The sequence below is a fragment of the Rana temporaria genome, chromosome 10, assembly GCF_905171775.1.
Source record: "Rana temporaria chromosome 10, aRanTem1.1, whole genome shotgun sequence".
In the NCBI taxonomy this organism is placed as follows: domain Eukaryota; kingdom Metazoa; phylum Chordata; class Amphibia; order Anura; family Ranidae; genus Rana; species Rana temporaria.
The window spans coordinates 153,769,886-153,777,263 of NC_053498.1; positions in this window are offsets into that span (position 1 = coordinate 153,769,886).

Sequence of the window (7,378 nt, forward strand, 5' to 3'; positions counted from 1 at the left end):
CCCACAGCAGGTGTCCCCATCAGGCCCCACAGCAGGTGTCCCCCATCAGAGTCCCCCCCCACAGCAGGTGTCCCCTCATCAGAGCCCCCTCCACAGCAGGTGTCCCCCATCAGAGCCCCCCCACAGCAGGTGTCCCCATCAGGCCCCACAGCAGGTGTCCCCCATCAGAGTCCCCCCCACAGCAGGTGTCCCCTCATCAGAGCCCCCCCCCACAGCAGGTGTCCCCCATCAGAGCCCCCCCACAGCAGGTGTCCCCCATCAGAGCTCCCCCCCACAGCAGGTGTCCCCCATCAGAGCCCCCCCACAGCAGGTGTCCCCCATCAGAGCTCCCCCCCACAGCAGGTGTCCCCCATCAGAGCCCCCCCACAGCAGGTGTCCCCCATCAGAGCCCCCCCCCACAGCAGGTGTCCCCCATCAGAGCCCCCCCACAGCAGGTGTCCCCCATCAGAGCCCCCCCCCCCACAGCAGGTGTTCCCCTATCAGAGCCCCCCCCCCACAGCAGGTGTCCCCCATCAGAGCCCCCCCCCACAGCAGTTGTCCCCATAGATCAGTACTTGTCCAATAGATCCATGTATCTCGGGCACGCTGGGAGCAGAAGCACATTACAGAAGCGCGGGGCATACGTGGCATCTTTGGTTACTTGGAGGGTGGCACTTGGAGAACATTTCTGGGAGTGCACGGGATGATTGGCAGCAGCTCCGGCCAACCCAGAAGCCTCTCATCACATCGCCTATGGGAGAAGAGCCGACACACGCAGAGTGGGCGGGGCAGACAGGAGACTGCACACCAGACAGAATTAATTAGTGGAGCCTAGTAATGGAACGTGTTCCGGTACTAGGCTCCGCTGCGGTACCCAGCCCGGATTCCTGGGGACAGCGGGAGGTATGCGCTCTTGTCAGTTGCCAGCGGAGAGAGCAAGCGGGGTGGGGAACCGCAGCACCCGCTACATGCGCTCCTCCTGTGGACACAGACAAGGAGGAGGGATGGGAGCACTTTAGAGCTTCGACGCCCCCACCTCTGCGGCGCCTGGGTGCGGAGCATCCCGCGCACCCTGCCTGGGATCGGCCCTGGTCTGGATTTTGGTAAAGAAGTTGGAAAATGGAAGCTAAACTGTTGCTTATTGGTAGTTTAAAAGTCAATACAAGGAACAACGTCTAAAGTTACAATCTGGTGACAACTGCAAGCGAACATGTGTGATGAGTCAGCCCAATGGCTATCGCCCATAGCTTAACTCCTTTCGTCATACAGTATATTATTAATATCGACGACTGTCACTTGCAAGGAGAGAGTCATTCCGGCTAGGAGAGCCCCGTTGTTCATAATTAAATTGTAGAGTAAAACCTTAGATTGTGAGTATAATTCGTTCCAGGAGCATGCTTGTAATCCAAAGCACTTGTATATCAAAGCATTTTTTTTTTACAGAGTATAAAAGAGAAGAGAGGCGCCTCTAATGCCCTGTACACACGATCGGTTCGTCTGATGAAAACGGGCCGATTTCATCGGACGAACCGATCGTGTGTGGGCTCCATCAGTTTTTTCCCCCCATCGGTGAAAAAAAAATAGAACCGGTTTTAAAATTTTCGCATGGTTAAAAAAAACGATCGTCTGTGGGGAAATCCATCGGTCAAAAATCCACGCATGCTCAGAATCAAGTCGACGCATGCTCGGAAGCATTGAACTTCATTTTTCTCAGCACGTCGTTGTGTTTTACGTCACCGCGTTGGACACGATCGGATTTTTAACTGATGGTGTGTAGGCAAAACTGATGAAAGTCAGCTTTATCGGATATCTGATGAAAAAATCCATCGGTCCGGTTTCATCAGACGAACCGATCGTGTGTACAGGGCATAAGCGTAGCAATAAGTTGCTAAATGTTGTACCTTCATTAAATGTAACCAAATTGCTACACTTATGCCGCGTACACACGGTCGGTTCGTCTGATGAAAACGGACCGGTGGATTTTTCCATCAGATATCCAATGAAGCTGACTTTCATCAGTCTTGCTTACACACCATCGATTAAAAATCCGATCGTGTCCAACGTGTCGCCGCCATCTTGCTGCACCCTACCTATGCCTAGGAAGGACTTCTAACAGAGGGCCAGATTCTCAGAAGAGTTACGACGGTGTATCTCAGGAAACACCGTCGTATCTCTGTTTTTTGGCCCGGGTATCTATGCGAGTGATTCCTAGAATCATTTTCGCATAGATACGGCCAAGATCCGACAGGTGTAAGTGACTTACACTGTCGGATCTTAAATGTAATTCGCTGCCGGCCGCTAGGTGGCGTTTACGTTCAAGTCTCATTTGTTTATGCAAATGAGCCTGATACGCCGATTCCCGAACGAATTTGCGTCGCGTAGCCGTCGCTTACGTCATTTGCGTAAGCGTAAGGTTACCCCTGCTATATGAGGGGTAACCTTACGCCAGTCCGCCGTATGCCATGTTAAGTATGGCGTCGGGTCCGCGTCGTCTTTTCTTGTCAGGTACGTCGTTTTACTAAGTCGTTCTTGAATACGACTTTACGTCAATGACGCACACGTCAGCGTCATTGACGTTTTCCGTCGAGAACTGGAGCATGCGCACTGGGCTATTTTAAGCCCGGCGCATGCGCAGTTCGATCGGCACGGGGGCGCGCTTAATTTAAATACAAGCCGCCCCCTTTGAATTACGCGGGGATACGCCGGGCCTTTTACACTACGCCGCCGCAAACTACGGAGCAAGTGTTTGGGGAATACAGCACTTGCTCCTGAAAGTTGGGGCGGCGTAGTGTAAATGGCTTACGCGACGCCGCCGCAGGATCTTAGGGAATCTGGCCCAGAGTCACAAGAACCATTAAACCTATGAGTTACTATTCTATACCGTGCATTGTATATTGACAGAAATATTGGCTGCTTCCTCTTCTGATCTACATTAATTAACTGGAATCTTTATTCCCTCGTTTAAAATGTAACTCAAGCTATCTTGGTGTGCCGGTATGTGAGGAGTCGGACTTTGTAGTATACACTATATACGCTTAGGCTGCATTTCTAGGCTTTAAAAGAAAAATAGAATTCTCCGACTTTTTTGATTTAACTTTCACTTTATTTCCCGTGCTTGTATTCATATTTTGTAAAAAATCTCTGGAGTGTATCGGGAGTATCAATGCAAGATTGCTTAAAGCAGTGGTGGCCCCGTCCATTAGGGGCACCAGAGCTAGGGTTGCCACCTGTCCAGGATTCACCCGGACAGTTCGGGTTTGGAATAATGCGTCCGGGATTCAGACTGCCTGAAACCCAGACACATTGGGGTAGATTCAGTAAGCAATTGCGTCTGCGTAACCATAGTTACGCAGCGCAATTGCTTAGTTGCGCCGGCGTATCGACTGCTCCTGATTCAGGAAGCTCGATACGCCGACTGCAGCCTAAGATATGACTAGCATAAGGCTCTTATGCCGTCGTATCGTAGGCTGCATTCTTACGATGGCCGCTAGGTGGCGTTCCCATAGTGGTCAGCGTAGAGTATGCAAATTGCATACTAACGCCGATTCACAACCCTACGCGCGCCCTGCGTACGCATTTTACGTTGTTTGCGTTCGTCGGGTTCCGCGTAAGGCTGCTCCTGCTATTAGCAGGGGCAGCCAATGCTAAGTATACCCGTCGTTCCCACGTCGCGATTTTAAAAAAATACGTTGTTTGCATAAGTGAATCGTGAATGGTGCTGGACGCCATTTACGTTCACGTTAAAGCAAATGACGTCCTTGCGACGTCATTTGCCGCAATGCACGTCGGGAAAGTTTCCCGACGGAGCATGCGCACTACGTTCGGCGCGGGAACGCGCCTAATTTAAATGATCCACGCCCCCTACGAGATCATTTAAATTACGCGCCCTTACGCCGGGCATTTTTAAGGAGCGCCCGCGCAAATTACGTAGCTACTGCTTCATGAATGAAGCGTAGCGCAGTTAATTTACGGAGGCGCAGTGTTAAAACGGTACGCTGCGCCTCCGTAAGAGGGTGCAATTCGTACCTGAATCTACCCCAATATTCAGAATGGACTATGGCTTCCCAGCAGGCTTGCTGGCTCCAGTTGTCTAAGCTGAGAATGTCTGTTACACTCGCTGATAAATTATTCCTACTCTGCCCAATAGGATTTTTTCGCCTTGTCCAAGTAAACCAATCACTTATAATTCTGAATATAGATACTTTATTGTGTATATTGTAAATCCCCCCCCCCCCCCAGGTTGCCTCCCTATTCCCCCCAGCGATGGCGAACTTGCGCAGAGAGATGTTTTTGTTGCCGTTTTTTCGGCGAGGGAATTCCGTTCTATTTCTAGATCCGTCTCCAGCAAATTTTGTGTTTTCCGGATCATGTCTGAACATGAATTCCCATCGGATTCAGTTGTTATATTTTTTTTTTGTTTATTGTAACAAAGTATTTAAAGTGCCTTTTTTGTGATAAGAGACTAGTGTTGCTCACGAATATTCGTATTGCGAATATTCGGCTCGAATATGGCATATTCGAGTATTCGCGAATATCTCGAATTTCGCAACCAATATTCGCTATTCCGAATATAAAAAAAAAATTGCGAAATTTCGCCAATTGCGAATTTATTGCGAACATTTTGCGAATTTTTTTTTTTTTCTGATTGGCTCTGATGCAAAAGAAGGGCGGAGAAAGTATTCGCGAATATTCGGAAATCGAATATTGGTGATATTTTATCGAAATTTCGCTAATGCGAATGCGAAATTGATTGCGAGATTTTGACAACTCTGATTGGCTCTGATGCAAAAAAAGGGTGGAGAAAGTATTCGCGAATATTCGATTTCCGAATATTCGCAAATACTTTCTCCACCCTTCTTTTGCATCAGAGCCAATCAGAAAAAAAAAAAAAAAAAATTCGCAAAATGTTCGCAATAAATTCGCAATTGGCGAAATTTCGCAATTTTTTTTTTATATTCGGAATAGCGAATATTCGGAATATTTTATCAAAAAAAAAATGTTGTGAAATATTTTGACAACTGTGGTAGGAGAACTACCACAGTTGTCAAAATATTTCACAACATTTTTTTTTTTGATAAAATATTCCGAATATTCGATTTCCGAATATTAGAGAATACTTTCTCCGCCCTTCTTTTGCATCTGAGCCAATCAGAAAAAAAAAAAAAAAAAATCGCAAAATGTTCGCAATAAATCCGCATTAGCGAAATTTCGCAATTTTTTTTTTTTTAAATATCACGAATATTCGATTTTAGCGAATATTTCACGAATATTCGGCTATATATTCGTGATATATCGCGAAATCGAATATGGCGTATTCCGCTCAACACTATAAGAGACAACAAATTCAGAGACTCCTTGAGGCGAAATTTGTAATGTGAAAAAAATGTAAGCATTGAGTTGTGAAATTTCGAGTTTAATCACACCCGGAGCCCCGTCAGTCAGGGCCGATCCTAGGCAGGGTGCATTGCACCCAGGCGCCTGCAGAGGTGGGGGCGCCGAACATCTAACAGACTCTCTAACAGAAGCCCTCTCTGTGTCCATCACAGAGGCCCCCCCTCCAGGTCCCAATAAAGTTCTCTTCCTGTATTTTGTTAATTGTTAAGAGATCATGTAAGGATCCCAGGGTAATGAAGACTTCGTGGGGGAGCATATCTGTGGTTGAGTCCTTGCCATAGAAACATTTGTAAAGGGGAGGAGTTAGTAAAATGACGACGCCCATGTAGGGCGCCAGAAATATTTCTGCACCCAGGTGCCTGTGACCCTAGGATCGGCCCTGCCGTCAGTATACAGTATGTATGTATACAGTATATCAGGGCTTTTTTTTCTCAGTGAATAGGTATAGGAACTCCCCCATTCCAAGTGATCCCTCATCTCTGCCCCCCTACGTATGTCCGAGCACCCTCCCTTGTTTCCACCCACCACCTAGTACTGCCACTTTTAGAGAATACAGGACCAATTATAATTTTTTTAATTTGCTAAATAAAGGCAGCAAAATAAGTCCCCTGCAGCCAGCAACGATAGACCTATTCCTGGCAACAATAAACCTATTCCTGGCAACAATAGACCCCATCAGCAATAATAGATATTCCCAGCAACAATTGATCCACCTAAGCAACAACATACCCCCCAGCAACAGTGTCATGGATATGCAATAATGTCTGGCAGCTTACCTTCTCCTCCATGTGTCCATTAGAGGCCTGACTCTCTTTCTGGCTGCCTTGTATCACCTCTCCTCCCTGTATGGCTCCACCCCAGGCCATCACAGGAACTCTATATTGAATAAACCTTTGGCCTGTCCCTTGGTTACCCTCGTCTGCCTGTTGCCCCGACCTCAGCTTACCCATCACTATCCCTTGTGTCCTGAGTGGCTGCTTCCCCTCTCTCCCTACGGAGCGTGACCTGGGGGACTCCAGGGGCCGCAACCTGGGTTCAGTTGCAGCGAAGGCCATCCTCACCACTAGAGGCTCTGGTGAAAACCTGCTGGACCTTAGACTCCGCGCCCTGGGGAATCTTGGGCTCACGTTTCCTGTCCATCCGCAGCAGTCCGCTATTTGGATCACTACCTTGCGGTGCACCCCTGTCTCCAACGGGGTGCATTTGTCACCTGGCCACAGGTGACCTGACAGTTTGAATGAAAGAGAGTCAGGCCTCTAATGGACACACGGAGGAGAAGGTAAGCTGCCAGACATTATTGCATGTCCATGACAAACAGTAGATGCACCCCAGCAATAATAGACCCCCCACCAGCAACACTAGATCTCCCAGTAGCCAGCATTAATAGACTCACCAGCAACAACAGACCCCTCCCTCAACAGTAGGTCTCTCCACTCAACAATATATCTCACCAGCAACAATCGATCCCCCTCAGCAGAAATAGACCTTCCAGCAACAAGAGATCCCCCCCCAACGACATTAGATGCCACAGCAGCCAGCTTTGATAGACCTTCCGACACACCCCAGCACCCCTCGCCATTATATACATTCAGTGCTGGAGGTGCCGCAACTGCGTTCCCCCACGTTCCCGCTGAAAAAAGCCCTGCAGTATATGGTGTTTACCAGTGGCGTTGCTATGGGGGTGCGGGGGGTGCGCCCCACACCCGGGTGACACCCGGCTCGGACTGGCGCCGCATTGAGAGGGGCACCGCGGCTCCCTCCTTCCCTTCCGGGATCTCCTCTGCTCAATGTGATGTGCGTGGAGAGTGGGGGAGGAGGGAGTGAGGCAGAGGCAGACTGGGTGCCCGGGGTCCGACCATCCCCACACACACGGCAATACCCAGCTCAGACTGGCGCCGCGGCTCCCTCCTTCCCTTCTGGGATCTCCTCTGCTCAATGCGATGTGGGGGAGGAGGGAGTGAGGCAGAGGCAGACTGGGTGCCCGGGGTCCGACCGTCCCCACACA